The sequence below is a fragment of the Pteronotus mesoamericanus genome, unplaced genomic scaffold (genome assembly GCF_021234165.1).
Source record: "Pteronotus mesoamericanus isolate MK-2021 breed Mesoamerican mustached bat unplaced genomic scaffold, CSHL_Meso_final contig_82, whole genome shotgun sequence".
In the NCBI taxonomy this organism is placed as follows: domain Eukaryota; kingdom Metazoa; phylum Chordata; class Mammalia; order Chiroptera; family Mormoopidae; genus Pteronotus; species Pteronotus mesoamericanus.
This window is the reverse complement of record NW_026555265.1, coordinates 16,816,357-16,834,679: the sequence shown is the minus strand read 5'-3', so window position 1 is coordinate 16,834,679 and position 18,323 is coordinate 16,816,357. Positions and strand designations below refer to the sequence as shown.

The 18,323-nt window shown below is 41.5% G+C and overlaps 1 protein-coding gene and 1 pseudogene across 1 annotated transcript in view; one reads left to right on the top strand and one right to left on the bottom strand.

Annotated features, from left to right (window-relative positions):
* MED12L (mediator complex subunit 12L) overlaps positions 1 to 18,323 on the bottom strand; it is a 312,438-nt gene that overhangs the window by 110,041 nt on the left and 184,074 nt on the right. The gene's annotated exons all lie outside the window — the stretch shown is intronic.
* Positions 295 to 2,583, top strand: LOC129079783 (anaphase-promoting complex subunit 15-like; annotated as a pseudogene).

Genomic DNA, 18,323 nt, shown 5'->3' with positions numbered 1-18,323 from the left:
ACAATATCCTTGTTATTAAAAAATACATGTTGACGCAGTTAGGAGTGAGGCACTTCTCACAGCGACTACAACTTCAAACAGATCCTCCCAAAACATGTGCGTGTGTAAGAATACGTGAAAAACAGCAATTTGTAAATCTAAGTAAAAATCTACTTGAACTATTTTTCGATTTGTGTGAAGGTTTAACATCTTTAATAACAATATCAGAAGAAAAAAATCACCTGTAAAAAAAAATAAACAAAACATCATTTTAAACATTATGGTGATAGAGAAGCACGAACACATTATCCCAGGATGTCGTCCTATATTCAAAATAAATTTGGGGTTTGTAATGGCTAAAGATTGCTATAAAAAGAGCTTCCCTGCATTTAATAGGATCTCCCAACAAAATGACAAGATAATTACTGTTATAAAGTCTACCGTGGCTTTTATGAAATGTGAGACTTGCTACAAAAAGACCGGCAGAAAAAAATTTTGCAGGTTAACCTTCCAGTGATTTGAACAATAATAAAGTCCTGGGCTGGTTTTTAGCTGTTCTTTTCATCAAAGCGTTACACTTTCTTCGTGACTAAACGTGTACTACACTTCCCTTTTTGAATGTTAAGTAAGACCAGCTTTAACAAGTCCCAACTTGAGACTGGCATAATGTGCTTTAAGATGAATGCATATGCCTCCTGTTAACTTTTTCATTACTAGACTTAATTTGCATCACCGGCCACAGAAACTTTTAAATAGGACAATCCAACTGTTATATTACGGAGGGAAAAGCTGACTCCAGCCCCGGCCCATCCTCCCGTGGGCTGATGTGCTGATGATGGGACACCAGCCCCTTCCTTCCTCCATGGGGAGATCTTTGTGAAAAAACACAGAGAGTCAAGGTGTTTCTTCAAACTCCAGGTCTTTCTTCACTCTTAGAAGGCCTACCATAACCTTTTTCACATGTTGGCCTTCTTTCAGCGACTGTTTTAAAAGGCACTTGAAACCAGGTAACATAATCCTAAATTATCAAAACATTTCCCTTCAAATTCAACATAGGAAAAATACATCAAACATATTTTCAGCAGCTCAATAATAAGCTCAATATACTTGGTTGCCCCTATAGGACAAGTCAAACCAAGTAATAAATGCATTAAAACTTAAGGTAGGTAACAGACTGCCTTTATTCCTTTAACAGAAGCCTATGAGATACTTGTTCAAATAAGCTCCCTAACATGATTTTATACACACCACTGAAAATTTGGGATGATAATCTTCAGAACTTGCAGAGAAGGTGTTTGCTCAACATACTTTTAAAGAGGCTAATATTCTCTCCCTCTGAATTGATGCTTTTAAGACCTGGCAGTTAGGTTTCACATTAAACGCAGTATGTTATTCATTTATGGATGTGACAAGTGGCAAAAATTCAACTCAAGAAGGAAAAGTATTTCAAACTGAGGTCTGCATGCCACAACCTTCCTCCTCAAGATGCAATGAACAGGCTTCAAATGCAAAATGCAAAAGCCATGGGAAAGAAGTAAATGGCACAAAGCAGTGTCAAACCGAAATAAAGGACTGTTTGTAAATCTGGCAAGTTTTTATAAGGTTGAGCCATTATCAAGCTGGCTAACTTTTGCTCAGAGATTTTCCCTGGGGCTAGTTACTAAAAAGGATGAAATGAAAATCTATTAATGCTGTAGTTGCCTGTTTTTGTTTGTTTAGGAAAAGGCAAGAAAAGGAACATAATTTTGATATTCAATGATTGGCATTTAAATTAAACACATTTGTTCTTTTGTACAAACAAGGAAAGAAACTCAACTACACAGTACATATACCGGTACATTATTTCCATAAGGTATAAATAAACACTAAGTAAACCTATTGTTGATTTACTACCTTCAAAAATGTTTCCATCTTATTATTTTCATTTATTGTCATCCATGATAGTAACAGGTTTTGATTCCATTTCATGATATTATATTTTTATTTTGTATTTATTTGTTTGAATATTGCATTCAAGAAAACCTTGGAATCATTAGACTTTTATCTGAACATTTTAAAACTAACTATAGATAAGGTAAAGAGATCTTGATTATATAAATGTATCATTATGGAAAGATTTTTAAAAAAATAAATAAAACAAGCTGCCTTGTGTTTAAGAATGAAATACAAGTGCTCCCGGGTTGCAGGTGTTTAGGAGCCACATCTACCTTGTGTCTCCCACTCTTCCCCCCTGTGACAAGACTGTGTGGTTTAATCTGGATGAACCCCATGTGGAGGGGACAGAGCTGCAGCAGCAAGAGCAGCAGCACCAGGCCTGGCTCCAGAGCATCGCAGAGAAAGACAACCACCTGCTACCCACTGGTAGGACAGCCTCAGACCACTATGGTGACATGGAAAATGACAGTGGTGAGGAGGACTCAGAGGATGAGAAGGACATGCAGGACATGGACGACATGAAGGACTGCAGTGAGTTACCTGATGATGGAGAGGTCAAGGAGGCGGACATGGAAGGTAGGGAACAGGATCAGAACCACTGGATGATCTAGGCAGACAAGGCAGGGTGGCCTCAGGGAGCATCCAGGCCAACCCAGCCTCTCCTGAAACCCCCGCAGAACCACCCGATGACCCCAGTACCTGAATGCTCACTGTCAGGCACCTCCTTAGCTGCTACCAGGACCTGGTCGCCTTGGCCCCTCCCAGGCCACCAGTCTGCCCTTGATTCCCCAGGGCCTGAGCCCAGAGCCCATCCCACTTCTCTGGCCAGGTCCTCACCCCTTGGTTGCCAAGTGTAGTTTCTTTCTAACTCTCTTTAATGAAGACAGGAAGGATTCCACCACCACCTCCCAGCCTCTGCCCAAAGAATGAAATTCAAAAGGTTCATTGAACTCACCACCTAAATAACTTTTATTTAAAATATTTTGAATATTTATATTTGTGTATTTGTAAAAATAGATCTATTGATTTCATCATATCCTGGCATAAGACTATAGGTTTCCAAAGTTATCAATTACTAATATAGAAACATTATAATTTTAGCCTTTAAATAATATGTAGAATAAAATTTTTAAAGATTTATCTTTCATAAAATATATTTTGATTCCTTTTAGCCAAAATTTAATTAGCAAGAAGGCTGTAAATGTATACATATTTTCAGAATGGCAATAGGTAGACTGCTCCCTACCCCCTCCAAAAAAAAGAAAAGAAGAAGAAGAAGAACTAAACTCTGAGACTGATTTAGTAAGGCCCAGGCTGAGACTTTATCCCCCTCCTCCTTAAAGAGTCCTCTGGCCTTCTGAGTTCCAGCCTTCTGTGTTCCCTTCAGGTGACTCACCGTCTGATTCCTGCAGGTTCAGGAAATGCTCTTCCACAGCCTACAAATATCACCTAGTCTTAGATGTGAGTCATTGACATTAGCAAGAGAGCGAGTTGCTCCAGTTGTTCCTGAGCAGGAGACTTTGCAAGGGTGCCCCAAAGGACAATAGCAAGGCGGTCAGGGAAGCACCTACCTTCTCTGGCAGGGGAGAAAAATGCTTATTTTTCATGGTTTACCAGAAAATCCACATCCCTGCCACATTTAGCTTCAAGGCTTATTCTTAATTAGAGCTGAGAAGCCTGTTTCAACTTGAAGACGCGCGTATCAAGTGAATGGACAGCCGGCTACCGCAATGAAAGGTAAATAAAAAGTTTTTTTTTTAATTGTCTTAAAAGCCGTGGTTGATGGGACACAGCACTGATTAATACTAATTGCACTTCTGCTGAAATCTGAGGTCTGAAGAAAAGGTAGGAACTGGAATACGGAGTGAGATACGTAAGTTCTCTTTGGGAGGCACCACTTTTCAATACAGGGGCCAAGGTTTTCCCTGGAGCTTCACCGTTTCCAAGTCACACAGGCAGAAAATGTAAAGTACGTGCTGGGCCCTCAAATGTGGGAATGATGTTTTGGAAATCATTTGAATTAAGTCGATTTTTAATCACATTACTTTCTTAGATGAGTCAAATCCGAAGTGCCTTGTAATTGTTTTACAAGACCTAAAACTTAAGTTTGTTTCATAATCTTTTATTCACATTTTACTTTTAGAAAAGAGACCAGAAGGAAAAGAGTGATTTTCTATCCAAAATGTCTTGTTTTGATGAAAGAATCTCAATCTTTTCATTGTACCACAAAGAATAGGCCAATCCTCATTTTAAATCCTTAAGAGATCATGTTAAAACATGCCAGAAATGGCACTGAGAAAACTGCCCAGCCACTGACAAACTGCTCAGGAACAGCTTAGTTCTGCTTTATATTCAAATTGTTAGGGAAGTTTTCGCTTCATTGAGGAAAACAAGAAGCAAGAATGGAGATTTGAAGTTATAAAGAGGACTTTAAAAAGATAGGTGAGCCTAAGGTAAAATGACTTGTTGACTTACTAGGTTAAGATTTGTCTACTAAAGAATTTTAAATCATATTATCAAGGTGAATCTACTTTTGTGTGAGGCATATTAACATTGCTAAGAACAACTTTCTTTCTAATCAAAACTCCAATTTACTAGCAAAATGAAGAGCAAAAAGTTTGTTTCTATATCATCATATATATGGCTGGGGTTGGGGAAAGAGCCAGACACTGTTGATATTTTATTTCATTACTATTTCTGCCAGTTTGAGGTTAACAGTCTTTCCTCCTTGAAGCTAGGGATCAAGTAGATGTGTTCTCTTAGTACTTCAGCAAAACCTTATGGTAAGACTATTGTTTCCAACACCTACTTGAAAAGAAATTAAAGAATGGGTTGAGAATAAGGGGCTGCAGGGGCAGCTAGATTGCTGTATATAAGAATGTAGCCTAGAGGGGAAAAGTAATTAGTCAGAAAATATAACTATTTCATGAAGAGAAGGAGGAGAAGTTTCCCTAGTCACAGAGAGTATGCGGAGAGAGCTTAGTGCATTTCAGGGACCTGGGTGGGAGAAGGAAGCTAAATGAGAGCGGATGCTTGACTTAGGTTAATGGTGTCCATGCCCTTCAGAGTCTGCCTGCTTTTCTTCCTTGTTATCTCAGGGTTTCACTTCTTTAAGAACAAAAAATCTTTCCTGCTGTACTATGAGAAAACGTCATGGAAATTTAAGATAGAGACAAGAATGGTCCTTTTTTCTTTCATGTATGTGTCTAAACTAAGGAAAATTAAGAAAACCCATGAAGCTCTCTCCAAACCCAAAGAAGGGGGTGGTGGTGAAGGCAGGACACAAGTGAGGTGAACTCTAGGTGAAATCACCTGGGAGCATCCCACAGGCTCCACGGCAGACGCTACACATGGGAAGTAGTGCGGTTTAGGGCAAAATGACCAGCGTCTGTGTGCTCACTGCCAAAAATTATCTGTGTGACTAGGGCAAGCCTCTTGCTTCCCCAAGGGCTCACTGCCTTCCCTCACAGTGTAACACAAGGCTTAGATTACAGGGTCCTCTGAGGCCCTCAGGTGATATCCTGAGGTACTAGGGATGGATAACAAGAACCCAAAGCTTGAACCAAACACGCAAATGCTGGAGGAAACACTGGATAAAGCGAAAAATGATGATGAGAACTGGTCCTACCCATTTCTGTCACTAGCCAGGTACATGAATGTTAATCAAATCTCCTTAGGTTTCTGACTCTTCTATTGCAAGGTGGAGATGAATACAGTTTGCTCCGACTTCCTTGGGTGGCTAGTTTTACATTAATACCAATGCAGGGGCCAACTGCAGTTCTTATAGTTGCAAACATCCGAAGCAGAGAGGGGAGAGCAGAGGCAACCATGACCACGTGGTTAAAAACTAAGTGAGATGAGTCACGTGGAAGACATCAAGGTGAGCAAAAAACAAGACTCAAAACTGCTTCAGGCCAATGGTTAAAGCCAGGTTCCTATCTGACCTGGCAGGGATTGCTAAACCTTCTACCTCCTCATACAGCAATTATGGGCAGAACAGAATGTTTGTTCTCCATCTTATACCTAATTAGCATATTTGATCTTTCATTAACACTCTTATTAACTATACATGAGAAATGCATTTGAAGAAGAGCACTGATAAGTTTCACTTGGTATAAGACATCCCATTAAGTCATTCATATCAGTGAGTCCATAATTCCTCTATAAGGCAATTTCTAATACTAGTTTCTGTCATTTTCAAGGTAACTACTTAAATGACTTTTCCTAATGTATTAGAATTCATATGGCACAAAGTGTCCTTCTTCTTAACACTAAAGTAACAATCATTAACACACATTGATAGTTTAATACATGCCCAAGACTACTGAATATTTTAGCATACATTACTTTTTTTAAAAACCTTTGCACACCTTACAGTGTCTACTGCTCTTACCCCCATTTTACAGTTGAGCAAACGAGGACTTAAGTGGCACACAAGTATGAAGGAGACATCTGACCCTGAACCATGTCTGTCTGTAGGCAACCATGCTCTTTCTTATTCACTACTTTCTAAAACTCTGGGCAAATCCATTCGTTGCTAGCAGTGATTTCTTTTGGGTAATTTAATAGGTAAAATTATATAGACTTGTGATTTATTTACTGTACTACTGTACTAAATTGACAAATGGTGGTCTTGGGTGCATTATGCCTGGTGGTCAAGCTGGAGCTACTTTAACTTTCTACTTTTCCTAAGGGAGACATCAGATAATCGGCAATATATGAACACCTCATTTGTATAAAAGCAGAAAAGGACAGCAGTCAGGCCAACCTGTGTCCAACCCGGGCTCTGCCCCTCACAGGTGTATTACCCTGGGCGAGCTCTAACACTCTAGCAACAGATAGCACATGTCTGTTGAAGGAACCTCTGTAAGCGTCAGTTTCTTCATTTAAAGAAAGGGAGTACTAACTCTTACTACCACTCATGTAGCAACTAAATACTCAGTCTTTACCACATGCCAAGCTCCAATAAAAGGTCTATATGGATTAAGATTAATACTGTGTGGTAACACCTCATTCGATCCTCAAATAGATCCTACGATGAATGTTGTATAGAGGAGGACACTGAGGCACAGAGGTAACCTGCCCAAGTAACTGACAGATCTGCAGTTTGAATCCAATGTCCTTTTAATAAATTAAAGTATATCTGAAAAATTTAGAATAGTCCTAGGCAAACAATAATAGCCAGCATTTGTTGAACCCTTAGTCCTATTAATACTGTTGTAGTACCTAACAAACTAGAAACAGTTTTCAGCTGTCAGAGAAAAGTTTTCCTGTAGCCTGAGCAAGCTCTTAGGTTACAGATACTTCTGGTTCTCACCCACTCTCCAGAGGACACAGAAGAGACAGAAACTCTTTTCTTCTCAAGTCTGTAAGACAGGAGGATACCCTTTGCTAAATGCATCAAGATCCTGGTTGCTTCCCAAGCAGAAGCCAGTATTAACAGAAGGCAGCAGAAACAAAATTCTAAGGTCCCTATATTACAAAGGAGCTTAAAATCTAGCTGAAGAAAGAAAAATGGTAACAGAAGACTACTTGGGATGTCAGTATACATTAGAACTCTCAGCTGTGACTCTCAGGCTAAAAGTTGAAAGAAGAGATCCAAGGGAACAATGCATTGGCACGATGTGTGTGTAGACTATAGGCACTTTAGGGCCTGCCACACTCCTATAGAGGTGGATGACCTACCCCTCCAAAATCGTTCCTCCTTGTACTGCCACACTCTAATGATACTGAAAATAAATTATCAGTGGGCTTCTGAATACAATTGAGATAAACCGGCTAACAGACAAACTGGAAAAACTGCACAATTATTTACTGGATGTATTTACAAAGAAGACAGGCCTTCCCTATATCATGGCTGGATACATACGGCTACTCAGGGCTCACAGTAACATATAATCCTTAACAATTGCAGGTCAAAAATTTCTTTTTGGTTGTTTCAACCAAGCATTTTAATAGCCTGAGCAATGACTACTTTAAATAAGACAAAGGTTAGTTTTAAAACTGTCTATGTAGTACCCATATTATATGTAGCAAGATCAATGAATAAAAGAATAGTGGATGCCATCAAAAAAGTAAACTACAATATCAATGTATTTGCATATCATGATCACTGTTGAATAAATAAAACCATAATATTATATTAAACATCAATATTCCCTTTACCCTAAAACATTCATTTTAATTTCATGTTGCAAACAACAAAATACATATACCCTATATAAAAATGAAAAAGTATCTGTAGCCACCAGTACAATACCTCAAGTATTATCTCTATTTTTCATTCTAAGACCCAGAAATAATGACTGTCAGATATGCATTCGATCCTTACAAAGGCATATTGGGACTCAGCATGCACACTGTTGATAATCAGATCATAGTTTATATGAAACTGCAAGTCAGACAGTCACCAAACAACTGGCCAGTGCAGCAATCACTATGGTGCTAAAAGCTGAAGGCACCTCATCTGTAATTGCCATGGTAGACTAACACTTGCCCATTCCTTCTAGATCCTGGAAGATATTCTCAGAAACAAAGCAATTTTGCAACCTGGGTGGCAAAGCCGCCACCTGGACCCTTAACTTTCTTCCACATCCCAGCCCCATCAGGAGGTGGCGCGTTCCCCTCGCTGCCTCCCCCTCCTCTCCCATGAATTACAACAGAATTCAGTTCACACCAGAGAAGCACTCTCTCCAATATACTTACATGGCTACTTATTTAGACCCTGCCTAGCTCCACTCCCTCCAAAAATAAGATTTAAGATTGTTTACAGAGATGCTTAATATGAAGTGAGTGAAAATGAATTTTAAATAAGAAAAAATGAAGCCTGAGGAAAACAATGGTGTGAAATTAAAAGCTATGTCAGAGGTTAGTTCAACAAATGCAATAACTCCTATCTACCTAATGTGAACCAAATGCATCAGTCCCTATCTATGATTACTCTTCCTTCTGTAAGCATTTCAATAGGAAAACAAGCAGGCACCCTGGTTTAGTTTTGATAATAGTAGCAGGCTTGAAGGAACATTAGCCTCAGTATGTAGACTTCGAAGAACTTTCTCCAGAAAACTGAAATTCTCTTGAATACCCACAGGGCAGGCCTGCTAAAGAGGACCGCGTGCCTGGGGCATTCAGTTCCACTCAATCCAAGCAAAGCCATTTGTGGAGGCAGATGTGACAGCAGAAGGGGTCCACGTATAGGGCACACTGTAAATATTTTCGTCATACAGCTCTTTCTTCATAATTACTCTAAGAAAACCTCTCTGCGCCCTTCTTCCACTAGACCTGATTGTCATTATGAAAACTTTCCAAGTGCTAGACACACTAGGTTAAACTATATAAAAATGCCATTTTGACCTGTAAAAATATTTTTTATATGTTTCAACCTAACACCTCAGCACAAGAGGCTCTAAGTTACTTCAAAGCTTGTCTTATAAGCTTATCAATTCAGGGAGAAAGAAAAATACCAAGTTAGGGAAATTAGTCAAAATGAGGGAGAAGTCTGGAGCAGGCATCAGGCTAGGAAGCTCCAGGTCACACAAGGTACAGGCGGAAAACCAAAGGCGAGACCTGGGACAGCCCCACAGGGAAATCAAAGGTAGAAAACTGTAACCCACAGACAAGCTTTATTTGCTCTGCCTGGTGTTTTAACAAAATTAAAGCAGAATTTAAAGTTCATTCAACTTTATATAAAGATCTACTTCTCTTGTAAATCAGACGGGTCTGCTGGCAGTATACCACGCCCCTGTGTGGCAAAACCGCACAGCCTGGGGGTGAGGCAATGCTCCCCAGCTCTTAGTGGTCCCCAGCCCTCCTGATTTCCCCCGGCAATGAAGCTGTTGGCTGTGTTTTGTTAGAAAGCTGGTACTGTTGACTGTTTCCTCCTCTGCCTGGCCCTCTGTCCTCACTGACATTATCCATGGAGCTATATTTGAACGTGTACCTCCTGGCTTTAGTCCTCTCACTTCACAGTGAGCTGTTCAGAAATATCAAAGGACCAGTGCTCGGTCTTCAGCCAAGCCTGCACACGGTCAGCTGACAATTCCTGTTCTCTGCCCTTCCAGGGTTCTCCTCTTGCACTTCAGAACGAAAAGAGGATATTCAGGAAAACAAACAAACAAACAAACAAACAAACTGGTAATACCTACCAAGATCAGCCATGTTCCATGAGAGCCTAACAATGACTCAAACGTTAGAATCTGAGCTCTGACCTGGTGTGTGCAGATTCCCCACTGGACTCTGGTGATGCGGGGGGGCGGGGGTGGGCACTCTCAGGCAATCAGACACACAAGGGAACTGCAGCGCAACAGCTGGAGGGGTGGGCAACCGGGCAGCCACGGGGGCTGAGGAGCACTGACACAGCACATGGGGAAAACAAGGGGGGCTTTGCAAGGGGGAGGCAGATATGTTAGACTTGACAGCTGGGTAAGGAGCTCGCCTAGTGGACTTGACAGAGATGGGCTTTCCAGGACAAAAGGGCCTGGTGCGGGAGTGAGGGGCTACAACGGGGCAGGTAGGCTGAAGGCCCGGCCAGGAGGGTACCTGCGGAGGGGCCTGAGGGGCCATTTCTAAAGAATTACTTTAAGAAATGTTATATATGTATGTGTGTGTGCATATGTGCACATATTTATTATATGAAATGAATTATAAGTGATGCCAGATCCTTTTAGTACATATGTAAGGGGTGAGGTATCTATTTCTTATTTTTATGAAAAGAGAAAATAAGAAACAGTGAAGGTTTGATGCTGACAAAAACTGTGAATTATTCACTAGTATTGAAGCCCTCACTAGAGAATTTTTAAATTATAAATGAAGGTAAGAGATGAACTGAAGGAAAACTTGTCTCTTAGGTACCAGTCTTATTTCATTATGTAAAAAGCATTATGGTTTGGTTTTAAAACTGTCTATGTAGTACCCATATTATATGTAGCAAGATTAATGAATAAAAGAAGAGTGGATGCCATCAAAAAAGTAAACTACAATATCAATGTATTTGCATATTAAGATCACTGTTGAATAAATAAAACCATAATATATATTAAACATCAATATTCCCTTTACCCTAAAACATTCATTTTAGGGTATGTAGAATTAGAGGATATGTAGAATTAGAGGAGCTAATCAAACAGCAACTATATTTGGAGAGGTGTTGAAAATAACTATCCCCTCCTCCGTAGCCCAGACAACCATCATGAGGATCTTATCTGAATGGTGAAAGGGACCAGCACCATCACCATAAAGAATCATGCTCCTAAGCATAATGCTGAAGCCACAGGGTGACCTTGCAAAACAAGAAAGAGCACTTCTGTAAGCTGTGAAAAGCATTTTTCTGTTCCAAGAAATGGCAACCGAACAACTAAAAATTTTACCTGGGGTCTTGAATTCTCAGAAATGTGTTTAACGAACCAGGAGTCACTTGAAATATCGATGTGGTTTAGAACATACTCATCTGAAGCCACTATTTTGGCTACCAGGGTTTTTGCCCTTAATCTCTCTGTCCAGCCTCCTCAGAATTTAGCTATGTATAAATTAGTCTCTGCCTAAATAGAATATAAAAATACACATTTCAATTCAGCAAACTGTAAACTTTGACTACAAGTAATAAGACTTTTAAGTGGAAAAAAAGAATATATGCCATAAATTACGCCTTTATATGATTGTGGTACTTTATAATACAGACTTCATATATTATCTCAACATATTCTCACAGCACCTTTGGGAGCCAGGCCATAATTTTCCTCATTTCATAGATGAGCAAGCTCAAGCTCTCAGAGGTAAAATGCTTTGCCCAGGGTCACAGACTCCAAAGATTGAGTCAAAAACTTAACCTACTGAATTGAGATCTATGACACTGGCCAGGCTACCTGTGAGGTTCCACTGAGCAAGCCAAGCAGCTCAACAGAGAGGCAGCGTGCTCTGCAGTCACAACGCTGGAGCTCAGTCCCAGGCTTTGCCTCGCATTGTCTGTGTGATGTGCAAGCTGTCGCACCTCACTGACGTTCCTCACCTGTACAAAGGGAACAACCAAGTTTGGGCTTACAGTTTATAAAGACGCATTAGATATAACCTTGCCTTCAGGGAATGTACTACCTAGTGTGTATCATCTCTCACTCTCTCTCTCTCTCTCAGGGAATGTACTACCTAGTGTGTATCATCTCTCTCTCTCTCTCCCCCCGCCCCCCACACACACGAATCACAGGTCACCTGAAAAAGAAAGTTAAATCCAAAGGTGAACAAAAACATGCCATATTGCAGGCTAAAGATATCAAGCATAACTTTGAAACAACTTGAGGGCAGTACCTGAAAAACCTGAATGAAGGGCTTTGTGCTTTGCATTCCAACATCTTTGGGATAGTGACTCCAAGCACACATTAATGAAGTGCCCTATGAATACAGTGACCTAATTCTCTTAGAAGAAGTAAATTGTACCCAGTGAGGTAACTTACTTCTTTCCCAAGGCCTTCAGCAGAGCTGTATCTTAGCAGCACAGCTGCAACACACACACACACACACACACACACACACACACACACACACACGCGCGCGCGCGCCTCTCTCTGCCTCTCCCCCCTCTCCCTCATTTACACTGAGAAAGATTCTTAGGTTACAGGTCATTCCAAAAGGCAGCCACACCTTTCACCAGAAACTATGCATTATTAAGATAGCTTTGTGAACATTACATCTTTATCCATGAAATTTAAGGGCTACAGCAGTATGAGCCACCATTAACCATACAGTCTATCAGTTTAGTGTAGTTTTTCTGTAAGCAAGTGACAAGAACAAACCCCTCAGATCTGAGAGTCTTACAGTTTCAGATACAAGCTTCTAGAGAACAGACTGGAAAGTGGAGGACAAATAGGAGAGGAAATTATACTACAAGTCTGTCATTTGAGAACCACCACCATCACCAAATAATCAGCCTCAAAAATTGTCATCTACTGTATTGGAGGGTGCAAGCATTTAAGGGGCATTTGCCTCTGGATAATAGGTCTTTCGGGCCTTGAAGGGCAATGAGGCTCTGTGACGTCAGGGAGCAAAGAGGCTTTGCTACGACCTGGTGGGCACACCTTCCAGCTCCTCCTGCTGAGAAGGGAGCTTCCCCTAAGGCGCAAGCGGCCCCCCACCCCTGCTGAGATGGGCTCCACCGCACGGTGAGAGCAAGGCTGTGTGCCCCGGGCAGCAGCTCAGCAGCCCTGGATGCTACAGCTTCCCCTGGTTTTCCCACGGCCCTTCCAGGGGACCAGCAGGGCTCTGGGCATACTACACCCTGGGCTGGAGCCCCTACTCCGCATGCTGATCAACCTTTCCTTGCTTGAGATCTGGAATCTCCATTCTCCCAACCGTAAGAGCAATACAACCGGTAGGGTGCACACTTAAAGGTCCCAGCAGAGGACTGGCCACAGAAAAAGAAAAGGCTCAACTGCGACAATGAATTAATTCTTAAGCATAAACCAAACATGATGTCCTGCCACTATGTGGGGGGAGGATGGCTGCTAAGAGATACCAGGAAAATCATTGTAAAGATTTCTAAGTGATGGTCATTAAAGCCACAAAAATCAGAGGCTGGTGAAGAGGGGACAGAGAAAGATATAGAGAGAACATCTGATGATCCACTTAGGTGAAATGTAGTTATACAAGACTAAGTGATAAACGGAGCAAGGTTTGCAAAATCAAGTGTCTGCAGGGTCAGGCAGGGAGTGCTCAGAAGTGAGGTGGCCTGGGGACAAGGGCAGGGCTGTGAGCTGCGGGCTGGAGAGCTCACTGTCCACCGGGGAGAGGCAGCGGACGCCGCTGGACTGTGCCGTCAGTGTGGGCTCAGCTCATTGTTCAAGATAAGATTCAAATCTAAATTCTCACGTGAAATTTACTTATGTTTTCAATGTTATTCAGGTCAAACAAAACAAAATCAGATCTCCAGTTTAGAAGATCAGCAGTTCCTTCACCAGTTTAACAGAACAAACCCCGCCTCTGCCCTATATCCCCGGCTCCCACTTCCTGCCTTCCAAGATTAACCCCCCAGAATCACTATTTTTACCCCAGGGCAGTATAGCAGAAAGAACTGCAGATTCAGTTTCAGTCAGATCTGTTATGAATCCTGACTCTATCCATTACTTGTTGTGTGCTTCAGGGCAAGTTAATTAAAGTGTCTGAACCTCAGACCATCCTGGGACCACCTGGGATAGGGGGCATAGAACTCTTAGATCATAGTGCTGCTCTGAGAATTGCATGAGACACCAAGCACCAAATTCAAGGTCTAAGATAAAGGAAACACTGAGAACATGTTAATCCGTGTCCACCATCCTCATTTATGGAATCATCTTACAACCAACAACATAGCAACACAGTTGATAAAGCAGTCCAAGGATGATATCAATGAGTGGCTGGGGGAAAATTTAAAAAAACAACCACCAGAAGGTCTCTAAACAGTAATACCATGTAACCTCAGGAATGGCTGTGAAACCTGGGCCTACCACAGACATCACATTCTTGGGCGGTTTCATCAGCTCTCAGCTGGGGGAGCAGGAGGTGGCAGGACAGGATTCCCGCCCATGAATGAGGTCCTGGAACCAAGCCCATTACTACTGCTGAAGCAATCCTCATTGCAACACCCTGCAGGCGCTGGGACATGCAGAGGACGCGCAGCTGCTCTACAGTAAACCGCACAGGGAGTCTGAAGCTTAGGTGCAGATGGTGAAGACAGACAGATGCAGGCAGACTGGCTCAGAGACGACTTAAAGGAAAGGCAGGCTACTTGAGCGGCTCCTCACAGGGCGGCTGAGGCCCCAAACCACGCAACCGTTTCAGCATAAACAAGGTGGCGAGAACTCAGTTCAGCCTGTGTCCAAGCCATCCATCACCAACTAAAACTCTGTTGTGTACCTAGAATATGCAACAGGAACTTGAAAGACTTAGCCTCTACCCTGTGAAACTGTGCCAGTTGCTTCATAAATATTTTCATTTTAACTTTACAGTCATCTTGTAATGGGCATATCACTATATCCTTTTATATGTGAGGAAATGGAAGGTCAGAGAGTGGGGGGTCCAGAGCTGGGGCTGGAACCCAGTGCTCCACCCCACCGCGGCCATGACCAGCTAGGGGTAAGGGCAAGAGTTTTTTATGTTTGTTTACTTGTTTTAAGACAAGCTAGTAAAATATCATTTTAAATGCAAGGCATTAAATGAGAAGCTTAACAAAAATCTTACGTTGGTCCTGTATCTGTTGTCCTACAATACCCCCGCCCCCTCTCCCCTCTTCCCATCACAAGCATGCTCTTTTTCAAGAGTTATCCGAAATCACTCCCTTACTTCCTCACCTCGCAAGCATTACTCAACCATCTGTCATCAGCCTTCTGCTTCTGCTCCATCTCCCTCATCACCACCCCCGCCCCCCACACACACAAACCACAACACATGGAGCCCTGGCAAAGATGAACAATGACCTCTTTTGAAGTGAGCCACATCCAATGGCACTTAACTTTCCTGTGTCACTTGACTTTCCCTGCAGGATAAACCTAGCCACAACTCACTTCTTAAACTTCTTCAGGATGCACCGAACATTACTCTGTGATAATCCTCCCAGTACTCTGAGCACTGATCTTCTATGGCAGATCTACTGTTGACCTTGAACTTACATCACCAGGCAGGAGCACTTCCCCAGGCTCCAAACCTGTATCTTTGATTACCACGTAGACATCTCCACAGAGCATTCTGAGATCAACAATCCTTTTTTGTGTGCCTCCTCTCAGGGGCCCTCACATCAGGGGGAGAAACCAATACCTACTGCCAAATACCCGGGAGGCTACCAATACTCCTCCCCCCTTCTCACTAACCTTCGTCAGCCACTAACTCCTCAATAGCCTCAAATTTGCCACATCTCTCCATCACTCAATGCCACCATCATCTCACTATCAGATTACGGAATCTTATCTTTGGCCACACTCAGCATTTCCACATATTCCTTCCCCATTGGATTGTCAGGAAACGTGCCACAACCCAGGTACCACAGTTGCCGTGGAACTGTCATAACCACTGCTTCCCTTCTGAGGGTGCATGGCTGTATTTCCAAATACCCGAATCTCTCACTCTGCACTTAGTGACCTGTTTCTTCTGGATCTTCATCTTGATTCTACCCTCCCTGAGGGCAGAAACATGACCTCCTGATCTTTATAATCCCTGAGCCTGGACTGTGACTAGACTCTCAGGAAATTACCTTATGGAAAAGGTCAGATTATGGCTGGCACTGAAAGTGAGGCAGAGATTTCAAAAACAGGACAATCGGGGGAGAAAAAAGGTCATTCGACAGCAGAAATGGATATGAAGAAAAGCAGGGAGCTAATGCAAGGCATTTCCCTGAGAGGCAACAACAGTTTGGTTAATGTACAAAGTTCCCAATCAGGTAAGCTTGACTTTCATTTTGGCAAAGATTAATGAAAACAACGCAAGCAAAAACTAACGCTTACAAAGCACTTAATTTATAAATGTACATTCTAATTTAACCTCATAATGATTCTATAGAGTAGGTATTATTGCCCCCTTAATTCAAAATATTAATTATGGACCAAGGAGATTTCTCCAAAGTTTATTGCCAACTTTTAATAATCAGAACCCAACATCTTTCAGCTTCCATACTCCATGGTCTTCAACGGTACAAAAATAACTCTTTATATTTGATTAGTAATTGAAACTTAGGAATTTCCCTGCCACATAATAGCCAGGGCTAGAGAGCAAAAGAAAGGCAGGACTACACGGGTTATTTAGAAAGAAGAATCTCGCAACGGGAAGCAGGAGAGATTTGAAAGCAATGAAGGACGAAGCAGAAAGATAACAGAGGAGGTCAGTAGAGCGGCCCTGACATGAGACTGGGGCCGGGGGGGTGGGGGGGGCCCAATCTGAAGGTGACTGTGGGAGTAGCAAGGCAAGGGCAGAGCAAAGAAAAGGTATTGGAATAGAAGAAACAGAAAGACTAGATAAGTGACTCACTAGATGGGGAACAAGAAAGAGAAACCTAACCTAGAGGACATACTGAAGTTTGAAAGTCTTTCAGCCAAGAGATGAAGAAAAGAGTCATAATCAGGGAGGAAAAAAGTGGTTCCTTTTGAAGAATGGGAAAATCATTCAAGTTTAAAATGTCGATTTTGAGGCACACAGACTTAAAGCATATGCCAATGTACACAATGGACTGAAGTTTGGGGAAAGGAAGAGAAAGATCATGGAAAACAGGTGACGACTAAGCATTCACACTCTTCATGTAGACATGGGCACTCTTGAAAAAAAGTAAAATAAAAAAATAAGAAGCTGTGGACTAAATTTGGGGAAAAATTTCATTTAAAGAAGTTAGTAAAAGAGAAGGAGAAGGCAAGAAGAAATCCTCAGAAGCTAGTAGAGGAAAAGAAAACATTTCATTTCCCAAACCTGGCTATCAAATTTAATTCTAGGAAATCCAAATATCATGTCTTAACTGATTAAATCCCAACTTTTCCCACATAATTTCAATAATAAAGAAAATGGAAACATGGACGCTCCCCAAAAGTACAAATTGTCACCCACATCCAGGATCTCTGGATTTTGGACCCACTTCTTGAGAAAAAAAACTCATAAATGAGTCATGCACATCATTATGCAGCGCCCCTCCCCTAAAGAGGTGGAACCCTTGGCATTTCATGCCCTTCAGCAGAGGACAGGGAAATGTTCCTATAATGTGCTTTTCCCTTAGTCCTGAGAACTCACCCATTGTAACGCAGGGAATTGCCAGCCTGTTTCTTTTCCTTTTCTGTGTACCTTTTGTCCTTTTTAACTTTACTAAATTATAATTTACATACCCTAATATTCATCTACTTTAGTATACGATTCAAATGATTTTTGTAAATTTATAGAGTTATGAAATCATCATCACATAATCCAGCTTCTATCACCCCAATAAAATCTTTCATATCCTACAGTAACCTCCACTACCACTTCCAGCTCAGGCGAACACTAATCTACTTTCTACCTCTATAGATTTGTCTTTTCTGGACATCTTCTCTAAACAGCATGTGATCTTTTGTATTGGTGTCTGTCCCTTACAAAACATTTTTGAGATTCATGCATATTTTAGCTGTATTTCATTCTTTTTTATTGCTGAACAGTATTCTATTGCATGACTATAATGCATTTTGTTTATCCATTCATCAGCTGACATCTGAGCTAATTCCACTTTTAGCTATTACAAATAATGCTACTATAAACATTTGTACGTGACTTTTCTCCTTGGCACGTGTTTTCATTTCTCTAGGGTAGGCGCCGATGAGTGAAACTGCTTTGTCACATGACAAATTCAGATTTAACTTTTTAAGAAACTACCAAGCTGTTTTTCAAGTGGCCATATCATTTTAAATTCCCAACAGCAATGTATGAGCTTCCTGTTTCTCCACATG